Source organism: Urocitellus parryii, chromosome 7 (genome assembly GCF_045843805.1).
Source record: "Urocitellus parryii isolate mUroPar1 chromosome 7, mUroPar1.hap1, whole genome shotgun sequence".
In the NCBI taxonomy this organism is placed as follows: Eukaryota; Metazoa; Chordata; class Mammalia; order Rodentia; family Sciuridae; genus Urocitellus; species Urocitellus parryii.
The window spans coordinates 112,517,301-112,530,595 of NC_135537.1; the positions used below are offsets into that span (position 1 = coordinate 112,517,301).

Genomic DNA, 13,295 nt, shown 5'->3' on the forward strand with positions numbered 1-13,295 from the left:
ATGGCCGCCAGCGCCTTTTTTCTGATACCACTGCCAAGATGGCCGCGGCCCCAGGTTTCCGCCTTCGTGGGGTGTGGCCTGGGGACTTCAGCCCCGAAACACGCGAACCGGCCGCAGCCAATGAGAAGGCCGCGCGGGCTCGGAGAGCAAGCGCCTCGACGTCCTGGCGCTCACCATGGCGGGCTCGCCGCCTCCGGGAGCAGCCGCGGGTTCCGATCCGCTGCGCCGCCGGAGGTCCTGGGCGGAGCTGCTGGGTAGGTGGGCGGACCTCCGCCGGCCCGCGCCCCTTCCCTGGGCGCTTCCCCACTGCGGGGCGGCTCAGGCCTGAAGGGTCCCGGCGGCCCGGCCCTCCGCCCGCTGGGCCACCGGCCACCCCGCGGGCGGTATGCCTCGCGTCCCCTGGGCCCGGGGCAGGAGCTCGCTGGGTCGACTTCTGGCAACTGATTTTCTCCTTTTCCTTAGTGGGAAGAGTCAAGAGGCAAAAAATATAATCCGGAAAGGGGACAGAAACTGAAGAACTCGGCGGTGCAACTCCTGAGACGCCACCAGAGCCTGAGTGACCTTCTGCTTGAGGTGAGAGGAAGTCGGTGTGGCCTTGGCTCCCGGCTGCCTGGGGAGGAGAGCAGGGCGTCTCGGTGGAGAGCGCAGTTGAGGAGTGGGTTAACGACTCTCCCCAGGCTGCGGTCAGTCAGTTCCACTTTAAAAGTTTCAGGCCGGCCCGGTAGGAGCCTCTGGGTTTTGACAGTGGTGCACGCCCTGCTTTGATTCTAGGTGGAAGATCCACTCTGTGAAAAATTGTGCCTCGACAGATTGATTGATTGTGACAGTGACAAGGCCTCCACGGATGGTTCTTGTTCCTTCATAGGTGAGTTACACTTGGATTCTTAATTCATGGAGTTAGAGGATTTGTTATTTTATGATTTGGTGTGGGCTTGTTTTGCTGCTGTGTTTAGAAACTGACTGACTTGGGTAGGAACCAAGCTGATTTATGAAAGACCGCAGTGTGTGCTGCTCATCCACAGAGGTGCACAAGCAGAGGTTGCTGTGCCGGGAGCAGGCAGGAAGGCAGTGTGTTTCTAGGTGTGTGTCAGGGAGGAAGGAGGAAGGTAAGTGTGTTTCTAGGTGGCCACTTTCCTCCCAATTTGGGATAGTGAGATAGGGAAGGCTCTGGAGGAGATAATAAAAAATGTGTTAGATTTCTTCTTGTCCTTCATAGTTTTTTACGTGACAGCTATTTTTGCAAATAGTGGAATTAACTGAATCACTAATTTGTTTTTAAGAAGTATAAAGGTAACCGTAGATAATAGGTCTGGCAGAATCTCTGATGCTGTGTGCCATTGGGAAATGATCCTGATTTTCACTGCCATAACTGGTTTTGAATCTCACAGATGATGAGTCACAAGTCCAGAGGCCAGGCATGGTTGTACATTCTTGTAAGGACTTTGGATGAGGCATGAGATCTTGTGCTGTTTATCCTTAATCACAGAAGTATGGACCCTCCACCCATTAGTAGTAGTAGTTGTTGTTTTTTATAACTTTATTTTTATTTATTTATTTATGTATTTATTTATTTATCTGGTGCTGAGGATCAAATCCAGGGCCTTGCACGTGCGAGGCGAGCACTCTACCGTTGAGCCATAACCCCAGCTCCCATCCATTAGTTTTTAAATTTCTTTTTCTTTTCTTTTTTTTTTTAATATTTATTTTTTAGTGTACACAGTATCTTTATTTTATTTATTTATTTTTATGTGGTGCTGAGGATCGAACCCTGGGCCTCGCACGTGCTAGGCAAGTGGTCTACCGCTGAGCCACAACCCCAGCCCCTAAATTTGTTTTTTTGCTGAAGAGATGGCTACCATGCTTTAAAAATTAAATAAGTAAATAAGATAAATGCATTTTAAATAAAAATAAATTTTCCCTGGCAACAAATAGTTGATTTCTAATACTCTACTGAAGCTTCTAAAACCATCGCATTTGCTCACTTCATATATATGTGCTTTCAGAATCTTGAAGATAATGATCATGTACTAGAACTTTCTATTTCTTCTCATAAATTAGTTTTTGAAGCTAAGGAAGTGACTGCTTGTAGGTGTTACCTATTTCCAGGGTGCACAGAGTTTCTCACTTCAAGGAAGGTAGACTAGAGACTGGTTGCTCAGGAGTAGCCTGGTGGCTGCCTGAGAGTCAGCATTGGGGTTCCTTCTGTTAGCCCTGCAGACTGACTCCACCTGTGGCCCTTTCTTCCACCAGGTGTGTGTGGCAGAGCATTGGGAAGCCCCTACCTATAAAGGCGGTGGGATGCTTCCATCCTACAGGTCATCTGGATGCTGAAGTAATCAGGAAGACAAACTGCCGCACCCATGAACGCTTAGTGGCTGGGCACTTACCTAGCATGGGCGGCCATGGGTTCCATCCCCAGCACGGGGAATAAAAGAAGAGAAAGGAGAAGAGTAGTTGAAAGAGCCTGCTGGGGTTCTCATTCGGTGGTGCTGGCTGAACGGTGGAGATAGAGCTCTTTGTGTAGCTGTCAGCATATCTGCTCATCCTGCTTGCCTGTGCGTGTGCACAGCTCTGGGTTCAGAAATTACCTCTCATTGTAGTAGAGCTGCTTGGTCCATGAAAGTGTCTTATTTTGTGTATCATGTTTTTCCCTTTTCATTTTCCCCCCTTTTGAAGACAGTTTTCTGTGTGCTGTGGCTTAAAAAGATATTTTAACTCAAATTGCTGATGTTTTCAGGAAAAGTTTTGTTTTTTGTTTTGTCTTTAAGGCTCTGCTTTTCAGGATCAGGCCTTGAAGGTGGGGGTTCCTGTGGGGAAACTGTCAGCAAGGAAAGTTGCCTGCAGTATGAAGATGGTTTGTGAGGAGCCTAGCCATCCCGTGCTGCTCAGCACCGAGCAAAGAGTGAGATGCCAGTTCCCCTAAATGTCACATGTTGTTGCTCATGAGTTTGTGTGGAAATAGCACACTGCTGTAGTTTAGGTTGTCTGCCTGTCTTCAAAAAAGATCTATTGTCCTTTCAGAAGAAACTGTCTTCCTTGCTTGAGATTGCTCAGTATCTTCTGGCACACAGCATGTTCTCCCGCCTCTCCTTCTGCCAAGAAGTATGGAAAGCACAGGTAACAACCTCAACTCTGGTCTTGTCCAGCAGTGCTCTGTTGATTTGGTTGGAGCCAGAACCCTGGGTTTTCTTGGGGATTCAGTTGAATATGTTGTTTAATGATAATGAAATAAAAGTTCATCAGATGCTCCTGTGCTGGGAAGGAAGAGCCTCAGTCCTTTTGCCAGTGTCTGCCCATTGTTGGCAATCTTTATTAGAATAGAGTGCATCCCAGAAACAGGGTGGTCTGCCTTCTTGGGTATATTATCATGAAGTCTTTTTCAGTGTAGTAGTAGAGTATTTAAATATACTAAAAGTATTTTTTTGAATAATTCAAACTCTGTAGGTTTACAGATATTTTTCGTTTTGGTTTTTGGTACCAGGGATTAGAACCTAGGAACATTTAACTACTGAGTCACATCCATGGTCCTTTTTATTTTTTATCTTGAGACAGGGTCTTGCTAAGTTGCTGAGCCTGGCCTCAAGCTTCAGACCCTGCTGCCTCAGCCTCCCTAACCGCTAGGATTACAGGTGTGTACCACTGCACCTGGCAGTTTACAGATTTTTTTTTGAAGATTTGAAAGTGCTCAGTTACCATTTTGTGCTAACTGCCTGAGCAAGTGTATAAAAGGAAAGAAACGGCCAAAGTGGTAACTTCCATCCTTTTATCCTGCTTATGATCCCTGTGCTCATTGCATCTAATTTAGGACAAGGCAATGACATGCACATGAAAATTGCATTGTGTCATCTTCACAATTGTGCAGAGAAGGTGTGAGGAAAGGCTTCTTGGCAGCTGAAAGTTGCCTGGAGTTTGGGGGAGGGGAGGGGATAGCAGGTGGTGGGGGACAAGATCAGCATGGTCTGAGCAGGGTCCAGTGGAATGGTGTGAATGCCTGGCCAGTCCAGGGGGGCTTCCCTGGGGGAGGCTCATGAGGAAAGGCCTATTCCATGCATAAGAGTTTGACTTTGTCCCCAAAGCGATGAGGAGCCAGTAAAGGCATCTACAGAAGAGTTGGAGTACTAGGGATTAGAACCCAGGGGCATTTAACCACTGGGTTGCTGTGTTGGCTGCATGGAGCCAGGTTGGGGTGGCTTGCGAGAGCCTGACAGGCAGCAGGTTAGACTGTGGGAATGGAGAGAAGCCCCAGGACAGCAGAAGAGCCTGAAGGGGGGTAGGAACGTGAGCCCAAAGTGAGGCCTCTGGCCATGTTTCAGTGGGCATGAAGTCGGCCTAGGCTGGGACACAGGCACAGACTCATAGCACTCATTTTCCTCAGAACTCTCTCTTGCTTGAAGCTGTATGGTGTCTTCATGTGCAAAGTGTCATGAGCCTACAAGAGCCGCTGGAAAGGTAGTGCACTAGTGAATCTGTGTTGCTTTGACATTGCTGTTTAGTATGAATTATTTACTTCCAAAAGCACCTGGAGAAGCAATTGCCTCATTGTTTAACGAGAACATTAGTTGTTATTGAAATCATGTGTGATTTTTTTCCACACCACCTGAAACCAAATGGTGGTGTGACAGTGGCTCACACTGATTAAAAAAGGTCATATCTTTTTCTTATTTCAAAAAAAGCCCGGGCTATGGGGTGGCTCAGTGTCCTCGAGCTGCCTGGAACCTGTGAGTTCCTGGGTTCTGTATGCAAAACTAAACAAAACCTCTAGATGAATTAAAGAGGAAAATGTCAATACATAAAAGCCAGCCCTGGGAGGACTTTCGTGATTTTGAAGTGGGAAGCCTAAACGTGACAGAGCCAGAAGCTATACAAGGGTAGTAAACTTCACTACATGAAGTTTAGTGTGCACCTAATATACCTTGAGATGAGTGGAAATGAAAATAGTCTTCCAGAATCTGTGGAACACAGCTAAGGAAATGTTTAGAGGGCAATCCATATTTATAAAAACCTATATTTCAAAAAAGAATGTTATCAATCTAGGCTTAACCTCAGAGACTAGAAAGAGAAGAGCAAGTTAAGCCAGATGGAGGGAGAAAGTAATAAGGGTTATAGCAGAAACCAGTGAAGTAGGAAACAAAGACATACAGAGAGTATGTGCAAAGGAGCTGCACATATCCCGTATGTGTCCCATCCCTGATGCCTACAGTGTTCAGTGCAGATAAGTGAACCATTTGAAATTGATTCTGGGTCATTTGCAGCCAGGCAGAACCCTGTAGCTGGTCCCTGGACTTTTGGAGCAGAAAGACTAGGCTTCACAGTGGAGTGAGGGTTGCAGAAAATTGCCAAGTAAGGGGAGGCAGCCATGGGGTCAGGCAGACCCAGATCCACTGTGCGCTGTATCCCCAGCCATCCTGACATGCGGGCCGTGGTGGCGTGGCTCCTCAGGAACCTGTGCCTCCTGTGCCAGCAGATAGACACCTCCTGCCCATACCTGGACATCGCTAGGGCTGTGCTCTCTGGTATGTTCATAGTTCCTGAGAAAAGTACCTTGGGGGCGCTGGGGTTGTGGCTCAGTGGTAGAGTGCCTGACATGCATGAGGCCGTGGGTTTGATCCTCAGCACCACATAAAAATAAAATAAAGATATAATGTCCATCTGAAAGTAAAAAGTAAATATTAAAAAAAAGTTCCCTCGGCCAGTGGGAAGCTGAGCATTCGCCATGCCTGTGAGCATGGGGCCCAGCAAGTTTGTGGTGTCCTGAATTTGCTTTTAGCCTCAGCAGTTGGAGGGGGTTGGCAGAGGCTGCATTTTCCATTAGTGGCCAGCTCTGTCTGCTCTGTGAGCCTTGGTTGCCTGCATTGCCTGGAATCCTCCCTTGCAAAAAGCTCCTTCCTGGTGGGATGAGCTGCATGTCCTGTATTTGCTGTGGGGGGACCATCCATGAGCCATCCCTTGAGATCTACTTCTTTGCATTAAGAGAAAAAGCCCTTAATATAAATTTGATGTATGCTAAGTACTTCCAAAATAGAGTGAGGGTAAGTCTGGCTTGGCAAGTGCGTGTATGTTGATAGGAATGGGGCTGGGTGGCCCTAGGGATCTGTGTGAGTCACAGCTGCTTGGAGACCATATGTGTGTAAATACTTTGGTTTGTGGTTTTCCAGATTTTGTGGAGCTGTGGGTTTCACAGGGATTTCAGGAAAACTCGGATCTGAGAAGAGTGGAGGAGACTGGAACAATGTCCCAGGTAGGAGGGACAGCAGAGCAGGGAGCTGCCCGACTCAGCCTCCTAGCAGCAGTGGGCTGGGGCCTGAGGAGCAGGCCCCACCAGGTCTTGGCTCCTTTTGGAACTCCTGGGCTAGTGGCTGCCATTTGTTCTGTGTCCACACTTATAAGTTTTGCGTAAGGAAATCATTTTCTGCGAAGTGACCACTGAGGGTGTCCTGAGTTTCCAGAGGTCTCCAGGGCAGGGGTCTTCACAGCAGCACAGGTCTATCCTGGCAGCACAGGAAGGGAGGGGGTGCAGCCAGAGCGGGGGCTGTGGGTCCCGGCCTAGACCTTGCGGGGACATGCCTGGGTGTCATGGTGGGCAGCATTGGGGGATTTCTAGGTTTGTGAAGGAATTTTTTAGGTGCTCTTCTTTGTAGAGGTGACAGGTGTGTCTAGTGCGAGTGCATGACTGCCCAGACACTGCCGAGTGACAGCCCTGTGCTCTGTTCTGACAGGTGGCTGCTGAGGTGCTGCAGAGCATGCTCTCATGTAAGTCAGTGGCCCCTGCAGCTGGGAACACGTGGCTGCTCAGGAGCCGTCCCAGCTTTCCGGCCTTGTCCTGGCAGTAGCTGGCCGGCGTGGTGCTGCAGAGCCCCGTTCAGTGTGGCTGCACAGTCAGCTCCAGGGCTGCACAGTGGTGCAGCTCACTGCAGCATCAGCAGCCTGCTTGTTGTGAGGAGCTGGGGACCCAGTTCAGTGGCAGAGCACTTCTAGCTTGTGCCAGGCCCTGGATTCCATCCCCAGAACCACAAAAGAAAACAAAAAGCTGGCAGGCCACGGTGTCCTGAGGGTAGGTAACTGGCTGGCTGGACCTAGTGCCATGGGATTTAAGGGCCTGCAGAGGCCTGAGAGTCAGAAATTGACCCCTTGTCCCAGAGCACTTGAGGGTGGGTGCTGACAGACTGTTAGTGCCTGCTGAGTGCTGCTTCTGTCCTGTGTTGTCCGTGGCACTTGACACTTTGGCTGCCGGCCTTCAGGAGGAGTCCTCCGATCATAGGGTGGTGAGCTGCTGGTATGTGGGCAATTTGGGGAAGGGTCCATGCTCATAGGGAGGCCAGGGGCAGAAGCCTTTGAGTGGAGGCCTTCCCATGGTATTGAAACCCTTCTAGGGTAGCAACCCCTGGTCCAGGGCACGACTCTCTCCTTCATCTTCTGAGAGCCAGTAGGAAACCCACCTGCTTCTGGAGTCCCTCAGGAAATGGGGCCTCCTGATGTGAGCTGAGCCCCATGGCTTCCTCCTCTCTTTGCCCTCAGACCCTACCACAGAGCTTCCCAGAACATGCTGCTGCTGTTGGTCCTCCCGTGTGGCCAGCCCCGCACTGCTCTCTGGGTCCTGCTCAGATCTGCCGTTGTCAGGCTTGGTCAGGGTGGCCTTCTCTTTTCAGGGCTCCGTAGACTCACAGAGTTGAGCATGGGAGGTGGGGGTCAGGATGTGCTTCAGTGCACAGTGGGTCAGGGCCTTGAGGGTGGAATCCCAAGAGGCCAGGTAGAGGCCCCATATTTCCAGGTCTTCTCAGTCTTTTTTTTTTTTAGAGAGAGAGAGAGAGAGAGAGAGATAGGTAGAGAGAGAGAGAGAGAGAGAGAGAGAGAGAGAGAGAATTTTTAAATATTTATTGTTTAGTTTTTGGTGGACACAACATCTTTGTTTGTATGTGGTGCTGAGGATCGAACCCCGGGCCACACGCATGCCAGGCGAGCATGCTACCGCTTGAGCCACATCCCTAGCCCTCTTCTCAGTCTTTTAATTGTTTTCCTCTTGATTTTTATCTCTTACAAGGGGCTTGATGTGCTGAATGACTCAGTGTTTCTGTTGCAGTGGTTAAAACACCATTTTGTTATTGAGTTACATGTGATGGTAGAGTGTACTTTGACATACTATGTGTACTCACATAAGAACACTGGGAGGTTATGTTCAATTCATCCTACTGTCTTTCCCATCCCCTTCCCTTCCCCTCACTCTCCTGTCCAATCCAGTGAACCTCCACCCCCTCCACCACCCCCATTGTGAGTCAGCATTTGCATATCAGAGAGAACATTCTGCCTTTAATTTTTGGGTTTGGCTTATTTCACTTAACATGATACATTCCATCCATTTCCTGGCAAATGCCATAATCTCATTCTTTATGGCTGAGTAATTCTATTGTGTATATGTGCCACATTTTCTTTATGCATTCATAAAGGGCACCTAGGTTGATGACATAGCTTAGCCATTGTGAATTGAGTTGCTATGAACATTGATGAGGCCATGTTGCTATAATATGCTGATGTTAAGTCCTTTTGGGTACAAAATTAGGAGTGCACCACGTTATTTGTGTGTGTGTATATGTGTGTGTGCGTATGTGTGTGTGTTAGTCTGCCCAAGTTACCAGAGCAAAATATAGTGGACTGTGTGGCTTAGCAGACATTTTCTCACAGTTCTGGGTCTAAGCTGGAGTTTGAGGGCCAGCAGGTCTGGCTTCTTGTGAGGACACTCTCTGTGACCCTGTAATGAGGCCCTGTCTGTGCACCTCAGGTAGGCTCCCCACTGAGCTAGGCTGGCAGGTCAGGCCCAGACGGCCTGTTGGGCCAGATCTCTGAGACAAGCTTCCTGAGTCGGGTGGCTTGCTGTGCTGTTTCTCCTCATGTCTGTGTTTGGCTGTAGTACTTTAAGTTCAGACATTCTCTCATGGGAATGGCCAGGCTCCCGCTGGCCCGGCTGCAGTGTGCTCTGTGGAGAAGGCTGGCAGGGGTGGGACTTAACTGCTGGCCCCTTGGTTCTTGCCCCCTCGTTGCCATGGCTGTGGGTGCCTTACCCATGTTGGGGAGTCTTGTACAGTGGCAGGCGGACCCCAGCCTAGGGACATCTGCCCCATGCTCCTTCCCTGCTCTCTTGGAGTCATTGGCTCTAACAAGAGCACAGCTGCCACAGCCACTGCACATGCCGGGTGCTATGCCCTGGTCTGCTCCTGGTGGCTGAGGCCTCCTGGCTGCCCATTTCTGCTCAGTTATGGCCCATCCTCCTTATCTGCTTCTCGCCTCCAGCCTGCCTCTGCACTCTCAGCTCCTCACTGCTTCATTTCTGTCTTGATAAGACCATTTTCCTTGGATCCCACTCAAAGCCTAGAGCTGGCCAGGTGCAGTGGCCATACCTGTGATTGTAGGGACTCGGGAGGTTGAGGCAGGAGGATGCAAGTTCAAGACCAACCTGGGCAACTTAGATCCTGTCATAAAATGAAAAATAAAAAGGACTGGGGGGGTGTAGTCAGTGGTAGAGCACCCCTGGTTTCTATTCCTTGTATCAAAAGAAGAAAGAAAAAACAAAAACCCCTGCAGCTTCATGGCCTGACCAAGAAAGCGCTTTTAAGGATAAAGAAAGGAATGCCTGCGAGACCCACGGTGCGAGGACTGGGCCTGAAGGGGCAGCCTTCCCTCCTGAGAGTCTCCCTCTGCTGTGCTCAGGCTTGGTGTGTTCCAGGCTCTCCCGTGTGGTGGGGTTTCTGCGGATGCGCTGAAGAGGTTCCTCAGCCACACCCTGACCCAGGTTCTCACTCACAGCCCTGTACTGAAAGGTGGGCCCAGCACCTTGGCCCCTGTGCACTCTGGGGCAGCTCCCTGGGCCCTGATGGATTCATGGCTCTGTCCTCTACAGGAACTTGGGCCCTGAGACCTGAGGGTGCAGCTTAATGCTCTGAGTAACCCTAATCCTAACCCTAAACCCTAAACCCTAAACCCTAACCCTGAGCCACAACCCCAGCCCTGAGAAAGTCTTATGAGAGAATTATGGAAACTGTAGGTCTAATAAGAAAATGAGATTTTGATGGAGAATAGGAATGTCAAGTCTAATGGCCAGGGAAAGACAGTAATATGGGACTGTTTACCATAATTCACTGTAACCAGTAGTTACAAACATCCATGGTGTATACCTTCACGATTGCACTGATTGCCTTCTGCTGTCTGTTCGGAGTCTACCCAATTAAAATACATATATATTTTAATATTTGTATTACTAGGCCTGGCAGTCTCAGTGCTGAAAAACTGTTAAATGATGATTTGAAGTTAAAACATTTGAACAAAATTTCTAAGACTAATATTTTTTTCCAATGCATTAATCAGAGAGGGGGAACTCTTCTTATAGGTGCATTATGGGTTTGCTTTGTAATTATAAATAATATTCTAGGTGTCAGTTCTCCACAGATGTTGGTAAGACTTATTCCTATTTTGACTTAGCCCCAAAGCAACTATTGAGCCCCACATTACTTGTATTTGCTCTAGAATAGTCATTTTTAAGGGAATGATTAAAATAAACATGGGAGGAGAGATTTCAGAAATCTTATAAATTTGTTTTCTCATTCAGGAATAGAAAATAATAGTTTCCCAAAGTTGGATTCCCCAGGGTCTTCCTCCCAGCTCTTTGGGCCCAAGGTGAACACAGACCCTTCCTCAGACTTCCAACATTATTGTCATGCCACCTTTTTGCTTCAGGTCCTTCCCACTGAGTCTAAAACTTAACCTCTTTCCAAAGCACCATGTTTGGGATGAGACAGTCAGGAATATGATAAAAATTCCCTAATTTCATATCTCTAGCAAAAGTTACTGAACTAATACTGTCTTATGAGACCTTGCATTGAGTGCTTTAATCCTTCCCATTGCTCTGTGGAGGTGCTGATGCCCTACTATGTGTTGGGAAGATAGAAGCCAGGAGTGTTCAGTGACATGCCCTGGGCCCTGGTAAGAGCAGACATTTGAACTGTGTCTTCTTATTTCCAAGTCCAGGACTCATGTGCCTTCTCTGGATCTTCATTCTTATCTATGGGATGGAAATGGCACCTACTCAAAGGTTGAAAGATTCAATTAATGTTTCAAGAGTCATGGATTCTGACTCATAATGGTGGCTCAGTTGGTGGGTGGTTATATTATTCCATTTCTCATGCCTCACAGAGACAGTTCGACCTACAAGAACTGTTCTTGGGTGCCATGCCTTAATCACATTCGTGTACCCCACAGATGGCATAGTAAGTACTTGTTAGACAATTTGCATATTGTCAGAGACTCGTCCACTGTGGACTTGGAGGAAGGAGGGTCAGTGAACACAAATATTGTAGCATTTTTCACCCCCAAAGCTGAGTGTGATTTCAGTGTTTCTATATACTTTGCATGGTATAGTAATATGTTCTTGATCAAAAAGTTTGACTAAGATGCATTAGAAATTACATCTTCAGTGCACTAGAGGAGCTTATTGGTTACAAGAACCCTGCAGTAAATCTTTCTGTAATGTAAATATAATTCATTTGTTTTTATAAATTCAGAATGTTTTACATTCTTAAATCTGGCACATGTACTCATGAAAATGACACTGTTAAATATTATGGTTGTGAAATGCATAAATAAGAGATTTATTCCTAGTGCAGCCAGGTTCCAGTGACAGGGGATTTATGTACTGTGGGCCGATTACTATAACCACAGAAACCTCTAGATCTGCATTTTGTCTTACTTGGCTTGCATGTAATTTCTTATTTAAAAAAATAAAGAGTGGAAACTCTGTACATAACAGCTCATTATTATGAAGAACAATTGCAAAGCTGAAGTGCTATTTTTAAAAAAAGCCTAATTATTTTATTTGTCCTACTGAGTTCTCAGTAAATGAATTATAAGTGGGTCTCTTTTCACTGATAAACTAATATTCCTGAAAAGGCTTGTCTCCTAAATCATAATCTAACCCTTATATAATGCATGAGGGGGATTTGCAGAATTATCCTAGCCTGCTTGGAAACTGGGATGCAATAAAACTGTCCCTGTAGTTCTCCATTAATTGCAGCAGATCTCATGCTGGCCTGAGCCGGCTCCACCACAACAGGGTGTTTCTGCTTCCAGGCACAGCGGCTGGACAAGTCTCAGCATGCCACAAGCTCCTGACCTGGTGGGCTGCTCTCTTTCTGCCCTGTCCTCCTGGATTCTGCTGTGTCACCAGTCGGGCCCTCCCTGTGGCCTGAATCCTTCTGTCCTCATCTTCCACCCCACGCTGTCTCTCTCCAGTGCTGATGGCCCTACTGGGCCACTCACAGGCTGGACACTCAGTTCAGCAGGTTTGGGGAGATGGCACCTCTTTTGTCCTGTTCTCCCCCCTCACAAGCTCCTTCCCCACTTGGTGGCCCAGTTGGTCTGCCCATGTTCATCTTCCACTCCAGTGAACACTGATTTTCCTTGTAGGTGGCCCCAGTGACCAGCCTATTTGAGCAAGTTCATAGCTGTTGTACTTTCCCGCTGCCCTCCTTCCCCCACCAAAAAATGCTGCCTTCTCCCTTCCCATTATGAATCCTACTAGGCTGAGGTAGTCCCTCTGACACCCATCACTCAATGTCACACCTCAGCTCCCGTCTCTGAAGTTTTCTCCCCAAACTCAATGGCTGACCTCTTAGCAAGGAAGGTTCCCAAAAGTTGGACAGAGAAGCTGGGTTTCCATTTCCTCTCCATTTTCATTTCAGCTACACCTGAAGGGTTTGTAGCTCTTCACCTCTTCCTGCTTTTCCTCGGGTAGTTGTTTTATCTGCATGCACCTCTTTTCCTAGACATGCTGTAGCCCCCATTTCCCTTAGTTACTTTTGTAGGCATCAGCCTCTGTTCAGAAAGCAGACTGCCATGGTAGCCAGCAGCTATGGGGTCACCTGCTTCCCTTCCCAGTGAGTGCATGAGGCAAGGCTGTTTGAGAGGAACATCAACAAATCAGCAGCTGACAGCAGCAGGCCAAGCTCAAATCAACTTTGCCCTGTTTGGGTTTCCAGGGCTTAGGGAGGTCAGTCAGTGCCTGGACCTGCCACAGACCAGGTCGGGATTCTGCTGCTGGTGGTGGTGGATGACTGTGCCTGGCCCTCTTCTCTCTGGTGGGGGTATACCTGGGGTCCTTTCAGTTGTAGCAGAATGCTCAGAGCCTTCACTACACAGAGTGCAGTGCCTGCCAGGCCTGTGGATGCAGATCCTTCTCTCCAGAGCTTTCTAGATCAGCTGTTCCCAGGCCACATTTTGGAGAATCTCATTTCTTCTCATATTTGCATTTTAAA

At 48.1% G+C, this 13,295-nt stretch overlaps 1 pseudogene across 1 annotated transcript; it reads left to right on the plus strand.

Moving 5' to 3' along the window:
- The first annotated feature begins 175 nt into the window (after positions 1-175).
- LOC144255941 (Fanconi anemia group A protein-like) lies at positions 176-12,231 on the plus strand (annotated as a pseudogene). The gene is made up of 6 exons (XR_013344004.1): positions 176-254; positions 463-573; positions 772-865; positions 2,769-2,902; positions 3,022-3,117; positions 12,112-12,231. The product of XR_013344004.1 is annotated as a Fanconi anemia group A protein-like (transcript).
- The last annotated feature ends 1,064 nt before the right edge of the window (positions 12,232-13,295 follow it).